Here is a 21,049-nt window from a genome sequence, read left to right as displayed (position 1 = left end):
TCTCTAGCAAAGAATCAACACCACACACCCCAGGTGCAATTATGATCAGGGCTGGATTCACTTCATTCAGTGCTGTCCTCCTGCCAGTTTGCAAGTCCATATATTAGCAGACAATTAAGACCAGAGGCCTGATAAGCACCTACCTTAAGTCTATAGTTGCATTTGGGAGGAATCTTGGTTTCAGTTATCCTTTGTGAAAGTTGGGTATCAGCCTTGCTGTTGGTTAATTCTCCCCCATGGAAGTTTCTTTCTTTGATTTATCATAACTTAACTGACCAAAGTGATAAGTTTTGCCGCTAAAGAAACCACATGTGATTCAGTGACTACACTGAGTTTAGTGGTTGGCAAAACTTTGTTCTCTGGGGTGAAGACTTTTAAATAACTGTTGTAAGTATATTTTAATTATATCTGTTCTGGCACTGTCTAGCCAGAGGAAGCAATTTTTCAGGAGCCCATTTCATCTCCCTTGAAAGTTTTGGTTTTAATGTTGAAAAGCTTTTAAGAAGAGTAGCTTGGAGGGATGAACAGAGCAAAGCAGAAGCTGCAGGAGCGTATAAGCTGTTTATAAGCAGCACGTAAAGGCCTGTTTTTGTTCTCCAGCAGCAGGGCGTTATTAATATGTAACAGTTAATACCCTATATTGCTTCTCAGCTATTACTCATTAGTGGGAACATTGCATGATATTGAAAAAAATGTGAATCATGGCAACTCAAAGATCTCATTTTCTCATCCCCCTCCCCTCCATGTTTCATTAATGTCCATGCTGGAAATGCAAAATATCTGATATTCTAACTGAATTTTTTTTTTTTTTTGCCGTACGCGGGCCTCTCATTCTTGTGGCCTCTCCCGTTGCGGAGCACAGGCTCCAGACGTGCAAGCTCAGTGGCTATGGCTTACGGGCCCAGCCGCTCCGCGGCATGTAGGATCCTCCCGGACCGGGGCACGAACCTGTGTCCCCTGCATCGGCAGGCGGACTCTCAACCACTGCGCCACCAGGGAAGCCCCTAACTGAATTTTTGTGCAAGTGAAAATATCAAATTGGGAAGGCGTGAACGTTATCTTGTACCACTCAAACCCAAGACAGCATTAAACAACAGACAGATTCGTACATCACCTTTCAGTTTAAAACCAGTTGGCCCTCTGTATCCGTGGTTGGTTGAATCCGTGGATGTGGATCCTGTGAATACAGAGGGCTGACACTGGGGCTCGAGCATCTGTGGATTTTTGTATCCATAGTGGGTCCTGGAATCAATCACCCGCAGATCCCGAGGGTTGACTATAATTGATTTCATGTTTTGATGGCATTAAGCTATGTAATCTAATAATACTTAGTTTTCAAGGATATTTGTCTTTATCTCTTCTATTGACTGATGTTAGGCTTGTAAGATGTGTAATGCTTCTATTATGTTTCTAGTCAAGCTGTGTATGCATGAACCAATGACAACTACTCCACTGTGAAGTAGTCTCTGGCATCTTTTTTTTTTAACATCTTTATTGGAGTATAATTGCTTTACAATGGTGTGTTAGTTTCTGCTTTATACAAAGTGAATCAGCTATACATACACATATATCCCCATATTTCCTCCCTCTTGCATCTCCCTCCCACCCTCCCTATCCCCCCCACCAGGTGGGCAAAAAGCACCGAGCTGATCTCCCTGTGCTATGCAGCTGCTTCCCACTAGCTATTTATTTTGCATCTGGTAGTGTATATATGTCCATGCCACTCTCTCACTTCATCCCAGCTTCCCCTTCCCCCTCCCCATATCCTCAAGTCCATTCTCTATGTCTGCGTCTTTATTCCTGTCCTGCCCCTAGGTTCTTCAGAACCATTTTATTTTTTAGATTCCATATATATGTGTTAGCATATGGTATTTATTTTTCTCTTTCTGACTTACTTCACTCTGTATGATAGTCTCCGTGTCCATCCACCTCACTACAGATAACTCAATTTCGTTTCTTTTTATGGCTGAGTAATATTCCATTGTATATATGTGCCACTGAACTTCCCATTATACTACTCATCAAATCGTACTCACTGAGTGTCTCCACCTTGCCTACTAGGCTAGGAGCCTCTTGAGGGCTGGTGGTTATCCTCATGCTTAGTACAAAGCCCACATACTACAGCTGCTCAGTTAAAGGATTGGTGATTGATTGAATGCGTGCATATGAATGAAATTAAAGCAAATGATTGGTCAAGAGCATTGTGAAATTGACCAGATATTGTCTATGTTGGGGAGTGGAGATGGGTAAATATGACCTTCTAAAAATGGGTTAGTTAGGGCTTCCCTGGTGGCGCAGTGGTTGAGAGTCCGCCTGCTGATGCAGGGTACACGGGTTCGTGCCCCGGTCCGGGAGGATCCCACATGCCATGGAGTGGCTGGGCCCGTGAGCCATGGCCGCTGAGCCTGCGCGTCCGGAGCCTGTGCTCCGCAACGGGAGAGGCCACAGGAGTGAGAGGCCTGCGTACCGCAAAAAAAAAAAAAAGGGTTAGTTAAAAATAAAACCAAAAACCCTATAATAGGGGTTTATAAAACTGTTATAAAAAGTGGTGGGGCCGGGGGAGTAGTGAGAAAGATCCCTTTAGTCATTTAGAGGACCACGATTCTTGGTGCCTCTGTGGGTGCTTTACCATAAGCTCGTCAGGGAACATGTGTGGGTGCTTTACCATAAGCTCGGTGACATCAGGGAACATGTCTGATTTGTGCACCGGTGCCTAGCACATTAGCTGGTATATGGTAGGTGCTCAGTAAATGTGATGTCTGATGACCAGAAGCAGGAAGACAGTCAGGCATGACAGTGCTCTGTGGAAAAGTTTACAGTGTTCACAAAATGTGATTACCAAGGCAGACAGAATAAGTCCGTCTGTATAGAGGGGCTTAGAGTCAGAAATAAATTCGAGGAACTCCATCACTTCTGGGCGCTGCCTGACAAAGGCTAAAAGCAAAAGTGCCCTCACTGGCTAGCCTGCAGCCTGCTTGTCCCCTAGATGTTGCTTTTGTGCTGATGGCTGCTTGCATTTAGGTGTCTGTACAAGAGATCTTAAGCTAAGGGGAGGAGAGCTCTCAAAAGCAGATCACAATGGGCTGAGCCCCAGGTAGCAGTGGCTGAGTGTTGTGATGGTGAGAGAAATGAACTCCCTTTGGGGGGAACCTCTCAAGTTACCCAGAACCAAAGCTTCACTGCGTCTGTCTTGGTTTTTGAAGTCTCTGTGCAAGGGCAGACAGAAGACAAAAAGGAAGGGAAAAAGAAACGTTTAGTCACCTCTTTTCTCATTCAGAATTAAACAATTTGGATTAAATTACCCCCATTCTTACCATCATTAGAATCTATTTGAATGAATGTAGAATTCCCCTGAGCTTATGGGCTTCCTGCTTTGGTATGTTACCTATGAGCAAACACCATCTTGTGCTTTATTTGATGTCTTAACAAATAAAACCTTGTGTTTGAGGGACTGACTCATGTTATTGATGCGATTTCCTTTCTCAACCTTGGCATTAAGTAAGTGTGGGAAACATGATTATTTGTTATAACTTGCATTCTACTTAATATTTAAAATTTGTTTTGTAAATATATATGTAGGTAAAATATGGATTTAAATACAAAAGAGACTGCAGTGGAATAATGCTTTCTTCTCAGCTGGTGAGAGAGACAGCTACTACTGGTGTTTTATGAGCATATTAATCCTCATTGGTAGATATAAATGTGTTGGTCTCACACAGCCAATTATAAACATGTTTTATGGGAAGTTCCCCCTCTTCATTTCTGCAGAGCCTCACTGATAAGGGCATCATGGCATAACTTACCTAAAGCACAGAGAGAACTAGATAAAGAGTCCCAGGGTGGGGTGAACTTGGAGATAAGGGCAGCCCATAAAGTTATCCTTCCTACAAGCCAAAGTCATCTTTGTTTTTATTTATTTTTATTTTTGGCCATGCCTCACAGCATGTGGGGTCTTAGTTCCCCGACCAGGGATTGAACCCGTGCCCCGTGCAGTGGGAGCTTGGAGACCTAACCACTGGACTGCCAGGGAAATCCCCAAAGTCCTTTTCTTTTTTTTTTTTTTTTTTGTTTGTTTGCGGTACACAGGCCTCTCACTGTTGTGGCCTCTCCCGTTGCAGAGCACAGGCTCCGGACGCGCAGGCTCAGCGGCCATGGCTCACGGGCCCAGCCGCTCTGCGGCATGTGGGATCTTCCTGGACCGGGGCACAAACCTGTGTTCCCCACATCGGCAGGCGGACTCCCAACCACTGCACCACCAGGGAAGCCCCCCAAAGTCCTTTTTAATAGTCCTTTTTAATATAAAGACGAGGTACTGTTCAGATCTAAGCAGAATTGTCACATATGCGTGTGAGCAGGGACAAATTTGAGGACTGCCCTTACCAGCCTGGATCAAAGTGAAAGCTTCCTGAGCTTCAGTGCTCCTAACATTTAGTAACTAGCCTTCTTTCACATATACGGTTGACCCTTGAACAATGTGAGGGTTAGGGGCGTCCCCCCTCCACACAGTCAAAAATCTCCACATAACAGATAGTCAGCCCTGGGCATCTGTGGGTTCAACTGACCACGACTTTTGTAGATTTGTAGTATTTACAATTGAAAAAATCTGCCTGTAAGTGGACCCTCGCAGTTCATACCCGTGTTGTTCACGGGTCAGCTGTAGTATCAAGAACTCTATGAGGTGGATACCTCTCTTTTCATTTTTCTTTTTTTTTTTTAACAGATGAGGAAACTGCTTAAATTCCTTCTCAAAGTGGATCTGTAGGCCCTCCGCATATTACTTCGGAGTTTGGTAGATAGACAAAATGTCATGCCTTTCCCCAGAATGGCTTCATCAGAGCCTGCATTTTAATAGCATCCCCAGGTGATTTGCAGCAGTGCCCAAATTCACACAGCTTAATAACATGGCAAAGCCAGGACTCAAACAAAGGTATAGCTGGCATCAGAATCTGCCCTTGGGTGAAATGACATGCCCAAGATCAGAGTTGGCAAATGTCAGAGATAGAATTTGACCTCAGCTCAAGAATTTGTGTATTTCACTCTCTCTGTTAGAGTTGTGTTCTCTTATGCTACGCATTACTCTTAATAAGTTTCTCCATAAGTTTTTGTTAATTAGAATGCTTAAAGGCTGTGCTGGAAGTTTTCTTAATAGAAAGGGAGTTAGAATTTTAATTCCACTCCCACCCCTAGTGTCCCTCCCTCTGAATCATCATTACAGAAGAATGTATATTAAAAATGCCTCCTTGTTTGGTGCTATCTTAAGGTCTAAAGAAAGAGAGCGGGACAGTGAAAAGAACATTAAATATAGCTACCTGTCACATGCATGCTAGCTGTGTGCCTGGAAGAGTGTTCATCAATATTGAACACATACGACTTAAATTCAAGAAACAATATTTCCTACTTTACAGTTTTATCTCCTGTGATTTTTAACACATGGAACCGTTGCCATGTTCGGCTGATCTTAATTAGCTTTAGTTCTCGAAGGATGGATAAGAGGCAGACAGATAACAAAGATATGAGGGTCTCCTAGGCTGGGGAGGGTATGAGGTCAAGTTTAGAGGGAGGTTGGGTCACATGTTCACAGGACTTTCTGGCTGGAAGGAAGCAATGGTTATTGATACATTCTCACTTAGTTCTGGTGTTACGACACTGTTGTTAAGGGCGCTGGTTGTGGACCCAGACACCTGAGTCAAAGCCTGGGTTAGCCATGACCAGCTGTGCGGCCTTGGGCAACTTACATAACCTTTCTGTTTTTTTTTTTTTTTTTTTTTTTTTTTTGCGGTACGCGGGCCTCTCACTGTTGTGGCCTCTCCCGTTGCGGAGCACAGGCTCCGGACGCGCAGGCTCAGCAGCCATGGCTCACGGGCCCAGCCGCTCCGCGGCGTGTGGGATCTTCCCGGATTGGGGCACGAACCTGTGTCCCCTGCATCGGCAGGCGGACTCTCAACCACTGCGCCACCAGGGAAGCCCAACCTTTCTGTTTTGACCTTTGTCATATGGAGAACTAACAGGAAGGTAGCACTGTAAGGGTGATTAAAAGAGCTGATATACATCCTTGCTTGGGCATTGCCTATCATAGATGATCTATCAATGCTAGCTGTTAGTTTTCAAGCCACCTTGGGAATACCAAGAAGTATTACATATAGTTGCTGTAAAACTATATAGCTAAGGACTCTGGTCATGGTGGTTTTGTGATGGCTCTTCCTCCCTCGCAGGAAAGCAGAATCCACCTTCCCCCACCATTCAGCAACCTGTTTCCATCCTCAAGTGCCCTCTGCAAATAGAGGAACAGCTAAGCAAGACTCACAGAGGCCACTAGGAGATAAAAGAGTCATTGTGCTAGACTGGGTAAGGATGGGATTATATGAACGTATTCAGGATTCAATTACTTGGGAATGGTGGATATAAAGATGTCAGAAAATTAGGGGAATATTTAGAAGACAAAAAGGAAAATGGGTCCTAGTACCATTGAATGGCCAGAAGCTACTCTGCTAAGCTGGCTTGAAGAGACTAAATCAGCTGTTCAAAAAATAATTTTAAAAAATCAATGAAAAAATTGAGAGTCCGAGTGGCATGTAACATTGGAAGCTCCAGAGAGAAGAAAAGCCAGCACTGAGAATCAGGCGTAAGTTGGGGTCCATTTGTGACCAGTTTGATGATGGGGGTGTAGACCATCAAGAAACCATTGGGAGGTTTGTGGTGAGGGTGAGGGTCAGCGCAAAAAATAAACTCAGATACTGGAGGATGCGATGAAGCAATTATAGTGGGTGAGGAGATTGCTGATACTGTCGTAAGCACATGAAACACATCATCATTAGTACAAAATTACCAGCATATTTAAGTTCCTCCAACTTTGCATTAGAGGTTGTCTAGATGACTTTATTTTAAAGCTAAGCATATTATCCCCATATGAGATAATGCATGTAAGTAAGAAAAGAGATTTTGTGCAATGGTTGGCTCTGACCCAGATCGCCTGGTCTCAAATGCTTCCTTTTCTGCTCCCTCTTAGGTGAACTGAGCAGGTAACTTAACCTCTCTGTGCTATTTCCTAACAGCCTGAAAGGATTGTTGTGATAATCAAATAAGCTAATATACTGACATGTTTCAAGTAATACTTGACATTGAGACATTTGTTGTTAGATATTGTCATAATTATCAGTTAATATGCTTTCTGCTAACTTCGAGTGGTAGGAAAAAGCCCTGACTCAGATGATGTAAATTATAAGAATATTTATTACCCGATGCAACATAAGTGATTAATTCAGCCATTCATTGAGGATGTCAGAAAACCAGGTACTTTGGAACATTATAATCCTCAGTGAGTTAGCTGAATGTATACTCAGGCTGACTCCACTCATGGTAACTAGATGGCTGTAGCCGTTCCAGCCATCGCATCCAGACACAACATTGTCTAGTAGAAGAAAGGTCCTTTCTATGTGAGTGTATCATTTTAAGTCTCAAAGTCCCCTAGCATACTGTCATTCACATCTTAATGGTCGAAATTGTTTCCCATGCCTATTACTGGTAAAGCAAATGGAATTGGAATTATCCTGATTGGCATAAAACTTTGCAGAGCCTTGCAAAGGAGAGTCGTAGATGGCATTGCTCCTCCACTAGAGATGTAGGTGTTCAGCATTGGAGACAAAAGAGTCTGAAGTTTGAAGATTTAAATAGTTTGCCTAAGGGACTTCTTGGCAGTCCAGTGGTTAAGACTCCGAGTTTCCACTTCAGGGGGCACAGGTTCGATCCTGGTCGAGGAGCTAAGATCCTGCATGCCTTGCAGCTAAAAAAAAAAAAAAAACCTTGCTTAAGCCCACACGGTTAGAAAATGATGGGCCAGCTGTTGATTCTAGAGCTCACAAAGTAAAGCTTATAACTTACAACCTAATTCAGAGACCTGTTTGCTTTGGGTAGGACTCCCATCTGTTGAGGAGTCTGAGTGCCAGTGAAGTCATTTCAGGGGATATTATCAGAGGGGGATTCGGAACAGGGCAGCTGTGGTCCAGCGCAGGCTAATGACTCTGTAGGCATTCAAGGACTGTGAGATGGAAGGGACCTGTGGATCCCGAGTGGGACAGGCATGATTTTGTGGATCAGCACTGTTGGAAGAGGGCTGTCAACCTCCAGGAGTAGGTGATGGGCCGTATTGCTTTAACTGATTTATTTAATATTGTCCTGAGTTTTCAGAATCATGTGTGTCAGGTTAACCCATCCCTTTTGAAGGTGTTTTTGTAGGGCTGAGCCTTTTGGGCACCTCTCCATCAGGACCTCCCTTCCCATCAGCCCCTGTTGACAGACCTGCAGTGTGGGTGAAATGCCACCTTTATCGGTGCCGTTAGACGCAGCCTGTCCTTGTCTGTGTAATTAAGAATGGCTTTGTGGACAAGGTTCTGGAAGACGGTGACAACACAGTCTGGCAGATGGAGACATTGTCGTGGGTCTCAGTTATTGATAAAACACAAATCGAGAAGAAAAATACATAGGAACCTTTCTTTTGGAACTGAGTAGGTTGCAAGGGCTCTGGTTTGATGAAAAAATGCTGAAGTTGAGGTCAGAAGCCCTTGTTCTTGTCACTCACTGGTCCTGAGATGGCAAATTGGGCACTAAAATGTTCTTAGTAAAATGAACTTGATAATGACATCTCCCAGGACTGTTATAAGAAACCAGTGGGTTAACACAGGTGGGAATGGGGAATGCTTTAAAAACTTGAAACTTCCATCTGGAAACTTCTTGACACCCTGATACTCTTTCCTCACTGTGTGGACTCCAGTGCATTTGTAATGCAGTGACCTTGGAGGGTCGTTAGTTTGTTCTGTTTAAAGTTAATGGTTATTTTCAGATGCAGCTGGGAAGAGAAGTTGAAACTCTGACCTAGGTCTAGATCGTTTCAGTTTTTTAAATTATCTTCATCTGCTTAGGGCCTGACATTCTGACTTGACCAGGGAGCACCAGGAGTTTTCTAATGAGAAAGATTGTCACTCACTGGACTCTGAAAAGAAATACAAAGACAGGGAGAGTTTCTACCGAACCACTGCCTTTGAGTCTTCTCTTGTAATGACTAAACAGGCAAATCAAGAGTGAGCCCTCCAAAAAGACAAATGGCACATATTTTGAAGTCCCGCTGGGAAGTGGAAACTGGTTCTATGTCTTTTCCAACTTCCTCTCAAAAAGAGGATTTCAGAGCAGGAAGTGGCAGAAAACAAATTCTGATAGATTGCCAGGTGGCACCATGGCAGGAGCTGTGCCTCTCAGAATGGCAGCCAAGCACTAAGCCCCTTAATTACACACACTGGTGATAAGCTTAGGCTGAGCAGAGAGGGAGAACGTTGGAAAAGAAAGATGCAGGGCTTTGTCTGTAGTCTAGAAATGAGTCGGAGGTATATGGCAGAATTCTGCCACCTTCTGAAAATGAAATATAGCAGTATGCATGCCTCAGATTTGATTTTTGTAAGCATATTTTTAACCCTTAAATAGTTTGAATGAATAATAGCTAATGTCTGAAATACAGAATTCGGTACTTAGATTCTTGCCACCGTTAAGGTAGATATCATCAACTCCATCTTAATAGGAGGAGGGTATGATGCCTCAGGAAGGCTAAGGGACTAAAACTGTGCAAGTTCAGGTGGTGTCTGGCTGATGACACATGCTCTTTCCTCCTATTTAATAATGTGTCGCAGGATAAAGGTCTATACGCAGAAATTACGTAGACCCAGGGAAGTTGTGTAGGGTGGAGTGTGGGAGCACGAGGGAGTAATCAATATCCCAGAAGGAGCACAGCTTCGTTTCTTGTGGATTGATCAAGGGAAATATATCTCTTATTGCGTCAAAGTAGTAGGAATAAGGGCAAGTGGCCTTCATGGGAAACAGGGTGATGCACCAGGGCCGAGAAGTGGGAAGGGAGGTCCAGGAAAGGGTACAGATGAGTAGGGCCCTGCTGTTAGAAAGGGAACACAGTGCCAAATATAGAGCCTGTGTAAAGTTCTGTAGCTTGGCTAGCTTGCTGGGGGAATTAAGAATTTTTAATTTAACTTATTTTTATTTTTTTTATTATAAGAGTATGGTTGGTTTACAACATTGTGTTTCAGGTGTACAGCAAAGTGATTCAGTTATACATATGTTCATTCTTTTTGAGATTCTCTTCTCATATAGGTTATCACAACAGAGTATTCAGTCAGTAGAGTTCCCTGTGCTATACAGCAGGTCCATGTTGGTTATCTATCTTATATATAGTAGTGTGTGTAAGTTAATCCCAAGCTCCTGATGTATCCCCCGCCCCATGTTTCCCCTTTGGCAACCACAAGTTTGTTTTTCATATCTGTAAGTCTGTTTTCTGCTTTGCAAATAAGTTCATTTGTGTCATTTTTAAAACTTAGATTCCACGTATGAGTGATATCATATGATATTTGTCTTTATCTGACTTACTTCACGTAGTATGAAAATCTCTAGGTCCATCCATGTTGCTGCAAATGGCATTATTTCATTCTTTTTTATGGCTGAGTAATATTCCATTGTATATAATTGAGGCAAATGTGGCTCTTGGAGACCCTGGGACATAGCACATGCTGAATTTCTTCCCTTGTATTCTTCCCCTGCGCTGGATACTTTCCCCAACCTTTCTCATCAGCTCCTAAGTTGAAATAGGCATCATTGGTTGGGTGCTTGCATGTGTGCACACCTGTGACCAGTTAGCAGCTCCTGGCTGTGACTCCTTTAGGGAAAATAAAGCCTCATTGTTGAGGCTGTGACAAATAGCCTCTTACAACCTCTGCCCCGTGTGGTTGCCCGGAGCCCAAGAAACACCACCATAGCTTCACCAGTGAACTCAAACACAGACAGTTTGCCCAGCATCTTGGCTTGGCAAGCCAAGTCAGGTTGGCAGTCTACTAATTGGAACCCAGTTCCTTGTTTTTTTCAGGAGGTGATTTTTGCACTGTTCTTGGGTCTGTGTGGTTCACAGAGGTCCTGCAAAACTTCCTTCTGATCACCTGGCCTGCTCTTGCCACTCTCAAGGACTTAACGGGAATATTGATGTATACCAAAGATGATACGCATACATCGATGTCTGGTATTTATGTAATGTCACACTTAAATTATTAATTCATTCTTGACAGGGACAAATGTACAGTAAAATTTACCAATTGGGACTAATTGATAGAAAGGCCAATTATATAATGAAGTCTCTATTCACTGGAATCTGACTAGCAAGACCTCAGTTCATCAACTGTTGAGTCTTCATGTGTAAGAGAATTCACAACTCTTAGGAAAATCAAGCTTTCAGGGACTTTTCCTCTCAGAAGTGATTTCTAGATTATTCCTTAGGGTCAATATATGAGCAGTGCCTCTTTCACTGAACTCTGATCTTTCTTGGTAACCAGGCTTCATGAGGTGCTGTAAAACCCTGAGATGCCAAGAAAATAGATGAGTCTTGTATAATTCTAATTGACATGATTTCTGGCTAATTCTCATTGTCCCAGTGTGCGGAACGATGATCATAACAATAGCAAAAACAACACTGATTTCAATATCCTGAATACAATAATAAGCATTTTATATGGTTTAAATTCTAGTTTTCACAGCCATCTTAGGGAGGAAGTTCTAAGTTTACCCCTATTTTGCATAGAAGAAAATGGAGGTTTAGGTGTTAAATAAATTACTGAAGGTCTCACAGTGATATGGGGTTATCTGAATCCAGGCTCTCTGACTCCAGAGCTGATTAAGCTTAACCACTGCCAGAATCTTCTGGGCCTCTGACTCTTAGAAGGAAAAGGAGACTGAGAGGCAATGATTGCCTCCTCATCTGATGTGCTTTGGCAGAAGATGGACAATATGTTGATAGAAGTTCAGGCATCTGAAGGATGTTGAGATAAGTTTATATTTAAATTTTATTCCAACTCTAAGATGCTATAATTCTAACCAGAAAGCACACCCGACCAGAACACCTCACCCCCATACAATCTCAACTATTATCTATGTACTACGGTAAGGCAAGTTACAAACATAAAACATAAATTAAAAAGACATTTGATAACTTTCTCAATTCATAACCATGCAAATAGAGTTGAATTATCTGAATAGATTATTAAGTGGATTTACTTAGCCCTCATGTAGAATGGAGGCTTCTGAACTCCTTGAAAGATAGGAGTTTTTAAACTAGTTTCAACAGTTTCTTCCTCCAGTCTTATTTACATTTTTAAAATTTACTTGGCAAACTCTCCTGTTATAGAAAATTTAGAGGTGTATCTGTATAAAGAATCGTCATTTCTAATTAGGGTATAAATTAGGGATACTCTACTGCAGAGTGTGTATGTCTACTAAGTTATGGAATGTGAGAACAGATTACGGATGTGTTTGCACTGTATCTCAATTCACCATGTATTCTGAGGACTCGTTACTCAAAGACACAGAAAAAATGAATAAGGGAAGGAAGTCTGTCTCTGCACATATTAAAATATTAAAAGAGTAATCGGGCCTGAGGTCACTTCATTAGTTACCTGGCTGCATTAACCTTGGTTGTTAGAAAGTTTTACCATTATCTATTTTAAAAAACTAATTGAATTTACTAAGAACTTAAATTACATTTCTTCCTTTGCAATTTATGCAGTAGGATTCTTATAATCTGACAAAGAGCAATTTCTTGAACTTTGGAGGGTATTACAATTTTTTTAAATTTAATTTAATTTTTTATACAACAGGTTCTTTTTTTTTTTGTTTTTGCGGTACACAGGCCTCTCACTGCTGCGGCCTCTCCCGTTGCGGAGCACAGGCTCCGGACGCTCAGGCCCAGCGGCCACGGCTCACAGGCCCAGCCGCTCCGCGGCACGTGGGATCCCCCCGGACCGGGGCACAAACCCATGTCCCCTGCATCGGCAGGCGGACTCCCAACCACTGCACCACCAGGGAAGGCCCAACAGGTTCTTTTTTGGGGGGGGGTTTATTCAAACATAAAGTCACAAAAATTATAATCATCCTCATCAGTTCACTCAGTCCCATGTAAGCAGGTTCTTATTAGTTATCCATTTTATACATATCAGTGTATACATGTCAATCCCAATCTCCCACTTCATCCCACCACCAACACCCCCCCACCACTTTCCCTCCTTGGTGTCTGTACGTTCTCTACATCTGTGTCTCTATTTTTGCCTTGCAAACCGGTACATCTGTACCATTTTTCTAGATTCCACATATATACATTAATATATGATATTTGTTTTTCTCTTTCTGACTTGCTTCACTTTGTATGACAGTCTTCTAGGTTCATCCACGTCTCTACAAATGACCCAATTTTGTTCCTTTTTATGGTTGAGTAATATTCCATTCTATATATGTACCACATCTTCTTTATCCATTTGTCTGTTGATGGTCATTTAGATATTACAATCTTGAGGAGAAACACTGGCAAATTATTTTAGTTTCTTTCTTACAGTGACTCATTTAAGGTGAGGACTGTCAACCTTTTTCACCCTTTGTTGTCTTCCACTTCACAAACCTGGATGATTTAAGAACTACTGTTTTTTCTTAGTACCTGCTTTTCCCCATATTTCCCTTTATCATTCAGGATAGAATAGCTTTCTAGAGCTGTTTGGAAATCATCCTTAGCAGATCCTTATATCAGCTTTCATGACTCGATAAGAAGAACGTATAAGGTTTGCAGCCTTACTGAGCCAGAGTCTCGTCCAGGTACTTGGGATTTGCCAGTGACCTAGAGACAGGTCTTTGTGTACCTGACATCCTAGTAGAGAAGCAGGGACTAGACTATGCTTTATAAATAAGAAAAGTGATCTAGAAAGTTAGAAGGTGAAAATACTATGGAAAGAGAAAAAGTCAGGCCATGAGGGAGTGAAGAGGGACATGGCTTTTAGGATTAAACAGGGTCATCAGGGTCGGCATCAGAGAAAAGGTAACATCTGAGCCGATGTAAAGAAAGTGACTAGCTGCCATCTTGTGTCCCCGCGTGTGTGTGCCTTAGCTCAGCTGGTCTGCCCGAGACCCCCTGAGCACCAACCCTAGTCCCCCGCGTGGCCCCATTTCCGCTCCAACATAGTACAAAAAGGCTCTGGACGCTGGCATGGGAGGAGGATGGGAACGGGGGCGGGAAGTGCCCGGAAGGAGCGAGACAGGGAGGGGGACAGGGCAGGAGAGGAAGGCGATGCTACGGACAGGCACACCCACTCAGGCTGACTCTCGGGGTCGAGGTCAGGCCAGGGGTGGCCGCCCTGGGAGCCAGGCGACGCCGTCTCTTGTCTCTCCTTCCACCTCGCGGCGGAACCCGAGGACAGGAGCCTCAGAGGAAAGAAACAAACGATCATGCACCAGGAGAAACTCGCCCAACTGCAGGCACAAGTGCGCATGGGTGGGAAAGGAACGGCTCGCAGAAAGAAGGTGGTTCATAGAACAGCCACAGCAGAGGACAGGAAACTTCAGTCCTCTTTAAAGAAGTTAGGGGTAAACGATATCTCTGGTATTGAAGGGGTGCATATGTTCACAAACCAAGGAACAGTGATCCACTTGAACAACCCTAAAGTTCAGGCATCTCTGGCAGCAAACACTTTCACCCTCACAGGCCATGCTGAGACAAAGCAGCTGACAGAAATGCTACCCAGCATCTTAAACCAGCTTGGCGCAGACAGTCTGACCAGTTTAAGGAGACTGGCTGGAGCTCTGCCCAAACAGTCTCTGGATGGAAAGGCACCACTAGCTATTGAGAGGAGGAGGTTGATGAAGTTCCAGATCTTGTGGAGAATTTTGATGAGGCTTCCAAGAACGAAGCAGGCAATTGAGTCAGCTTGTGAAGAGGATAAATCTTGAAGTCACTGGGAGCTGCTATTTTATATTGTGACTGCTTTTTTAAAATTTTGTTTACAGATCTGATAAAATCTAGATCTCGAATATTTTTAAGCCCAAGCCCCTGGACACTGCAGTTCTTTTCAGTTTTTGCTTGTATACAATTTATTCTTTGCCACTAATTAAAATGAAGAAGCCTGGGAATAAAGTTTGAAACAAAGGTTAATAAAGTTCTTTGCCTAGTTTAAAAAAAGGGGGGGGGCTTCCCTGGTGGCGCAGTGGTTGACAGTCCGCCTGCCGATGCAGGGGACACGGGTTCGTGCCCCGGTCCGGGAAGATCCCACATGCCGCGGAGCGGCTGGGCCCGAGAGCCATGGCCGCTGAGCCTGCGCGTCCGGAGCCTGTGCTCCGCAACGGGAGAGGCCACCAAAAACAAAACAAAACAAAACAAAAAGGTTGGGGGGAAGTGAGATCATGACTCCTCTGTCTGGAAATGCCAAAGGTTCGTAATCTCGCTCAGACTCAAACTCAAAAGTCCAGGGACCTAAAAGGGGCTGCATGTGTGCTGTCCCCATCCCTTCCTTATTCTCATCTCATCTCATCTCCTCTCTACCCTTTGCCACCTCCCCACCCTCCCCCGTACACACCTCTCTCCACATTTGCTTCCTATGGTTTCTCTAGTATTAAAGGCACACTCTCACCTCAGGACCTTTGCATGTACTATTCCCTGTGCTTGAAATGTTCTTTCCTAAATCTGCATTGCCTTCTTACCTCCTTTGCCATCCTAAGCCCTTCTAGCCGCACTGTCATCAATTGTAATTCCCTCTTTACCCAACAGTCTCTTCCCTGCTCTATTTTTTCTAAAAAACTTTGTCATCATCTAATATGCTATATATTTTTAAATATGTTGAAAATGTGTATATTATCTGTCTCTCCCTGCCCTAAAAATGTCAACTACTTGAAGGGGGAGGGGTTTGTCTCCTGATACTCAGTATTTCACTCCTAGCATGGTGCATGAAGCAGAGAAGGCGTCAAAGAAATTGTCCTTGAGCCACTGAATGGTATTGTGTATAATGGTTACTTACCTGTTAAATAGGTTCTTTTAAAACCTCTGAAAAGAGTTTGCTTTTTAAAACTAAATAATGCATGCAACTGGTCATTTTGTTTACATCATTCACTTAACATTTTTAAGCATTGCAAAAATACACTTCACCCATGGATTGCGTAAAATTCCATTTGAGGAAATTGGAATCAATTGCTTATTACAAACACAAGCCACATAAATAAGAAATCTATCGGTGAAAAGGGTGTGGGGGTAGGAAGAGCCTCCAAATTAAAGAAAGTAGATTGAATTAATTTGTTCAGTATTAATTTGTTCAGTGTGGTGTTTCAGTAGAACCCTCATTCCCCACCTATCCTTCAGCTGGATCCATCATGCATCTCAGCAGCCAGGTGACCTAAGAAGTGTAAGCCCCACACAAGAAAGAATGGTTGAACAGTTCATGTGCAAAACTGAGGACCTGGGGTGCTGGTGTGCAATCCTCTCTCCATCATTAACATGCTGCAGACCCTTTTAGCTTCCCCTGCCATCACCTACCCACCTGCCAAGCTCTTACACAGTTAGGGAGTGAGCAAACGAGGGCTTTCGAGAGAAACCTTGAAGAGACATTATCAGGACACCAGAGTGATCCAGCTCTGCATCACAGAGCAGAATGGAACTTGTTGCAACCAACCAAGAAGAGTCAAACCTGACATCCATTTCCAGGCTGGCTTGTGCGCAGCATCCTAATCTGAGCAGATAAGCTCCCGTCGCTGGGAACAAGGTAGTGGTAGAAAATGGTCTTTTGGTTCTTGCATCCTGACCTGGGAGATGCTACTAACCAAGTATAGCTTTTAATGTGCCTTTACTTTGTTTGAATGTAACATTTCTTTGGCTTTAAAAGTCTGAAAGTACTTTCTTCTTTAGTGGCCATTCAAACACAAAGCGAAATCAACATTTTAACCTTCAGATAAGCAAGGAGTTCCTTTACAGTTCGAGGTTTGGAGGACACTGCTTTTGTGTGAGAATACTTGAAATTTCCACAAGTTATTGCACATTCATTCCTGGAGCTTTCATTGCAGAAAATTGCCAGAAGGAATGGATTTTGTCTTCTTCGGCTGGCAGAACAATTTTCCACCCGTCGCCCAAATATTTGATGAGAGGGATTATGTTGCCGGCTCTGAAAGTTTATACTGTGGATCCTTAGGAAGTGGGAAGGTCTAATGAAACTACTACCCTGATATCAGAGTCCAGCTTGCTAAAGCGTCTGTGAAGTTGTGGATGGATTTCTGATGGTTAGAGCAATTTCTGAAAGACTAGCTTCAGTGATGCGCACACACACACACACTCTCAGCTTGCTGCATGGCAAATGATGTTTTTCATTTTTTTTTTTCTGTAATAATATTCTTGTATTCAGCAAAACTCTTGTGTGGCCTTGCCAAAGATCTGAATTAATTGCCTGAAATTATTGTTGTTCATCTTCCCGGTAAAGAACCAAAAAGAAGCACCGGTCCGTGGGTACAGATGAAGTTGTCATTTGATTTCAGGTTCGAGAAATGTATTGTCTCCGTTGAGTTTTACACTCCTCTGTTGTTGGTTAGGTATATTCAGCATATTAGTACAATCAGCAGAAACAGATTTCAAAATTCCGTGCGTAATGGTAGCAACCTTTTAAGCTGTCAGAATAAATATAAAACTGTTTTTCCCTTGTTTCTTCAAACACTTTATGGACTTCATAAGTAATATTGCTGCTGTCAGAAGAATTTTTCTGGAGCATAGATTTTACTGTGCCATGTCAGGACTCCACAGTTGCCACAGAGGGAAGGCTAAAATTCTTGGGCTGGCATTCCTATCCCTGGATAATGAGGCTCTGACTTAGCTATTTTAACTTATTTTTCATTTTCCCATGTACCTTACCAAGTGAGTGAAACTGAACTATTATTTCCTACGCATTCTTTGTAGATTTCCTAATCCCCATACTTTTGTTTGTGCTGTTTCTCATCTTATCAAATTCAAATTTTACCTACCCCTCATTACCTAACTCAAATTCTACTCTCCCTAAAAAGCCTCCCAAAAACTATGCAGCTGGAGATAATATATTACTTTCTGAACTCAGACCACTTCATAGACCTGGGTTATGAAATCTTTCCGTTTTTTTATTCCGATCAGTTGCATACAAATCTCAAATAAGATAGAGTCCATCGTTAAAAGCATTTTGTCGTGTTGTTAACGTGAGCATAATAGCCTTGCTCCAAACGGAATTGCGTGTTTCTCTTCTGAAAGTCTGCTCCGGTTTGTACTGGATATTGGTACAGTTGACACTTGAATCACACAGGTTTGAACTGCGTGTGTCCGCTTACACGCAATTTTTTCTTCGATATTAAATGCTGTAGTGCCACATGATCTGTGGTTGTCTGAGTTGGCAGATGCAGAAACTGCAGATACAGAGGCAGTGCTTCAGTGGGGGGCAGACACAAATGATATCTGGATTTTCGATTTCACAGAGAGTGGGCGCCCCAGCCCCCATGTTGTTCAGGGTTCAGCTGTACCTCTCACAGCTCATTAGTGTCAGCTGGCTGGTCGTTTGGCATTTTGCCACCCCAACAGAGCTTCACCAATCTGCAAAAAGCCACTGTGTTGATCATAACCTTTCCCATATGATATTTTCAACTGATGGGAACAACAGCATTCACACCAGGAACACCCGAGACAGAACCAAAAAGCTGATCGTAAATCAACCCTTCAGCTCTCTTCCTCGCTCTGTGTCTGCTGCGCCCCCACCCCCCAGATGCATCTACCCAGACCTTCCCCTTCAGGCTCAGCCCCTGCAGGGGCTGCTTCCTCCTCCCTCTATCTGGGCACAAGTCCTTGAGGATACCTTTACTTTGTGCATCCCAAGAAGAGCTGTGCCATCCTGTGTAAGCGACGGTGTGCAAGTGTATAAGGAGTCCCAGGTCGGACATGCCACGTCTTTTTCGAGTATTAATTTTACTTGAAAATAGGAGGTCATTATTTTTTTTGCTTTGGTTTTATTCACGAGATGTATTATAAAGCAAAACTCAAAATTTGGCTGAATTTTACGATGCAGTAGATACCGGAGAGATGTCTTGTTCGTGGTCCCGCTGTTATTTTCGCCGACACTCTTTAGAGATATACATTCATTTTTCTCTGCCAGCAGGATGATTTCAGTACAATAATTGAAAACTTTGATGTCATCTAGCCTCTTTAGTTGATTGATTTTTGTCCTCTCTCTTTGCCTTATTTTCTTCTTTTAAAAAATTCATTTCTTTTTGTCTGTGTTGGGTCTTCGTTGCTGAGCGTGGGCTTTCTCTAGTTGCGGCGGGCAAGCTGGGATTCTCTTTGTTGCGGTGCGCGGGCTTCTCTTGTTGCGGAGCACGGGCTCTAGGTGTGCGGGCTTCAGTAGTTCTGGCTCGTGGGCTTAGCTGCTCCACGGCACATGGGATCTTCCCGGACCAGGCTTCGAACCGCGTTGGCAGGTGGATTCTTAACCACTGTGCCACCAGGCAAGTCCCTTTGCCTTATTTTCTTAACATTTTTTCTTTACTTCTCCCCCAAACCAACGGTTCTGCCCCAACTTCATAAATGTGCCTACCTTTAACTTCTCTGTTTGAGGCAGCCAGAAGGCTAATAGCACGTCTAGATTGTCATGCAGTTTGGATCAAAGAATTTGGGACCCAGATTTATGGATGGAAAAGAGTGGAAAGGGTAGGACCTGGTTCTTGCTGGTGTCATGGCAGTTCTGTAATAAAGCAGATCTTAACATGGGGGACAATAGGCTATTTTTTTGTTTCCATCCTCTTTTAAAGAAAGGGAAGTAAGATCAGGAAGGTACACTTACTTGTTTGTGTGTGGATCTGTGCGTCTCTACAGCTGAGAGAGATTAAGAGAGGGGCTACCATCCGCTGAATTTTAACCTAGGGTCCTAGGATGCTGTAGATTTGTAGAGCAATTGGGGGTGTGTACTACTTTCAACAGTTCACAAATCATAATGAAAGTGTGCCTTTACTCACAATGCATTTTTCTGCTTTTGGCTGGAATTTTTGAAATTTGCTAGGATTATATTGGTAATGATGGATTAATCAGAGAGTCTGACTGTTGCCTCTGAGAACTTTTAAAAATACAGAAAAAACAAACACTTGTATACCCATCTTTCACCCTGCTGTTTCTTAATTATTTATTAATCATAAGTAGTAGTATTTTCCATATCTGCTTGATAGATTTTTAACAAGAGAAATAAGTAGTACGGATAAAATTAAAGTGCTTTTTCTTCCAAACCCCTTTCCGTCTCTTTTCCCTTCACCATCTTCCCAAGAGCAGCTTCTCTCAATAATTTAATAGCCTTCTATTTTATGTTCATATTTTAGCATACATTTATATACTTGTGAGTACATAATTTTCATTGCATTGCTTTATGACTATAATTTATAGAAATTTACAGAAATGGAATCCTACAGAATATATCCTTCTGTAACATGTTTCATTCTTTTTTCCTCTCATGTAACATAAATTGAGATTTATCCATGTTGGTAGATCGATTGGTGGTCCCTGCTGACTACAGTATAGTAGTTTATTCCATGAATACATAAATACGCCTTATTTGATTTGTTCTACTCTCCTTAGATAGATTTTATTTTTTCTCTAGAAAGCATCTAGAACATACTTAATGTGTGCTTATCTGGGCTCATGTCCTGATGGAAATTTCTATATTTCTTGAATTACTAAAAAGCAGTGGGGGAAATTATTTAACAGATGTCATTTACTAGGCAGAATCCTTTAAATCGTGGACTCCAAAGGAAGAACTAGTCAAAGGATTTGGATGCCACTGATGTAATGCACCTCTCTGCCCATGAACAGGGCTCAATTTAAGTCCTTTTACAGATTTTCTCTCTACTCTACCCTTTGAAAAAATACCAGAGTATGGGTCCACAAATCCCTTTGGTTACGTATTTTAGTTTCTCCGAACACTAGAGTTCAGAAGTTTTTCGTAGCATTTGACCTAAATTCCTACTTCTGTCACTGAAGCCCCGTGGCCTCTTGCTTTCTCCAGAAGTACTGAAGACCAGGTACTTAACTCCAGTCTTAAAATAACCCTTTCTATCCCAATATGCTGATGTGAAGTTCTTTTTTCCCTTAGCCTGCAAGAATGCGGTCTCTTTAAATCCTCCTCCTAGGATTTCTTCCCCTAGATCATTTGGGTAGTTCTAATGCAGG

General features: G+C 42.7%; 1 protein-coding gene and 1 pseudogene across 4 annotated transcripts in view; both read left to right on the top strand.

Annotated features, from left to right (window-relative positions):
• The window catches only part of UNC5D (unc-5 netrin receptor D), a gene marked incomplete at both ends in the record, with an annotated part of 603,454 nt that overhangs the window by 291,320 nt on the left and 291,085 nt on the right, over positions 1 to 21,049 (top strand). The gene's annotated exons all lie outside the window — the stretch shown is intronic.
• On the top strand, positions 14,144 to 14,774 carry LOC307068765 (transcription factor BTF3-like; annotated as a pseudogene). The gene has a single exon. The product of its transcript is annotated as a transcription factor BTF3-like (transcript).

The sequence above is a fragment of the Hyperoodon ampullatus genome (genome assembly GCF_949752795.1).
Source record: "Hyperoodon ampullatus genome assembly, chromosome: 20".
NCBI classification, from domain to species: domain Eukaryota; kingdom Metazoa; phylum Chordata; class Mammalia; order Artiodactyla; family Ziphiidae; genus Hyperoodon; species Hyperoodon ampullatus.
Note: the sequence above shows the minus strand (reverse complement) of the source record. Positions and strands in the feature narration are given on the sequence as shown.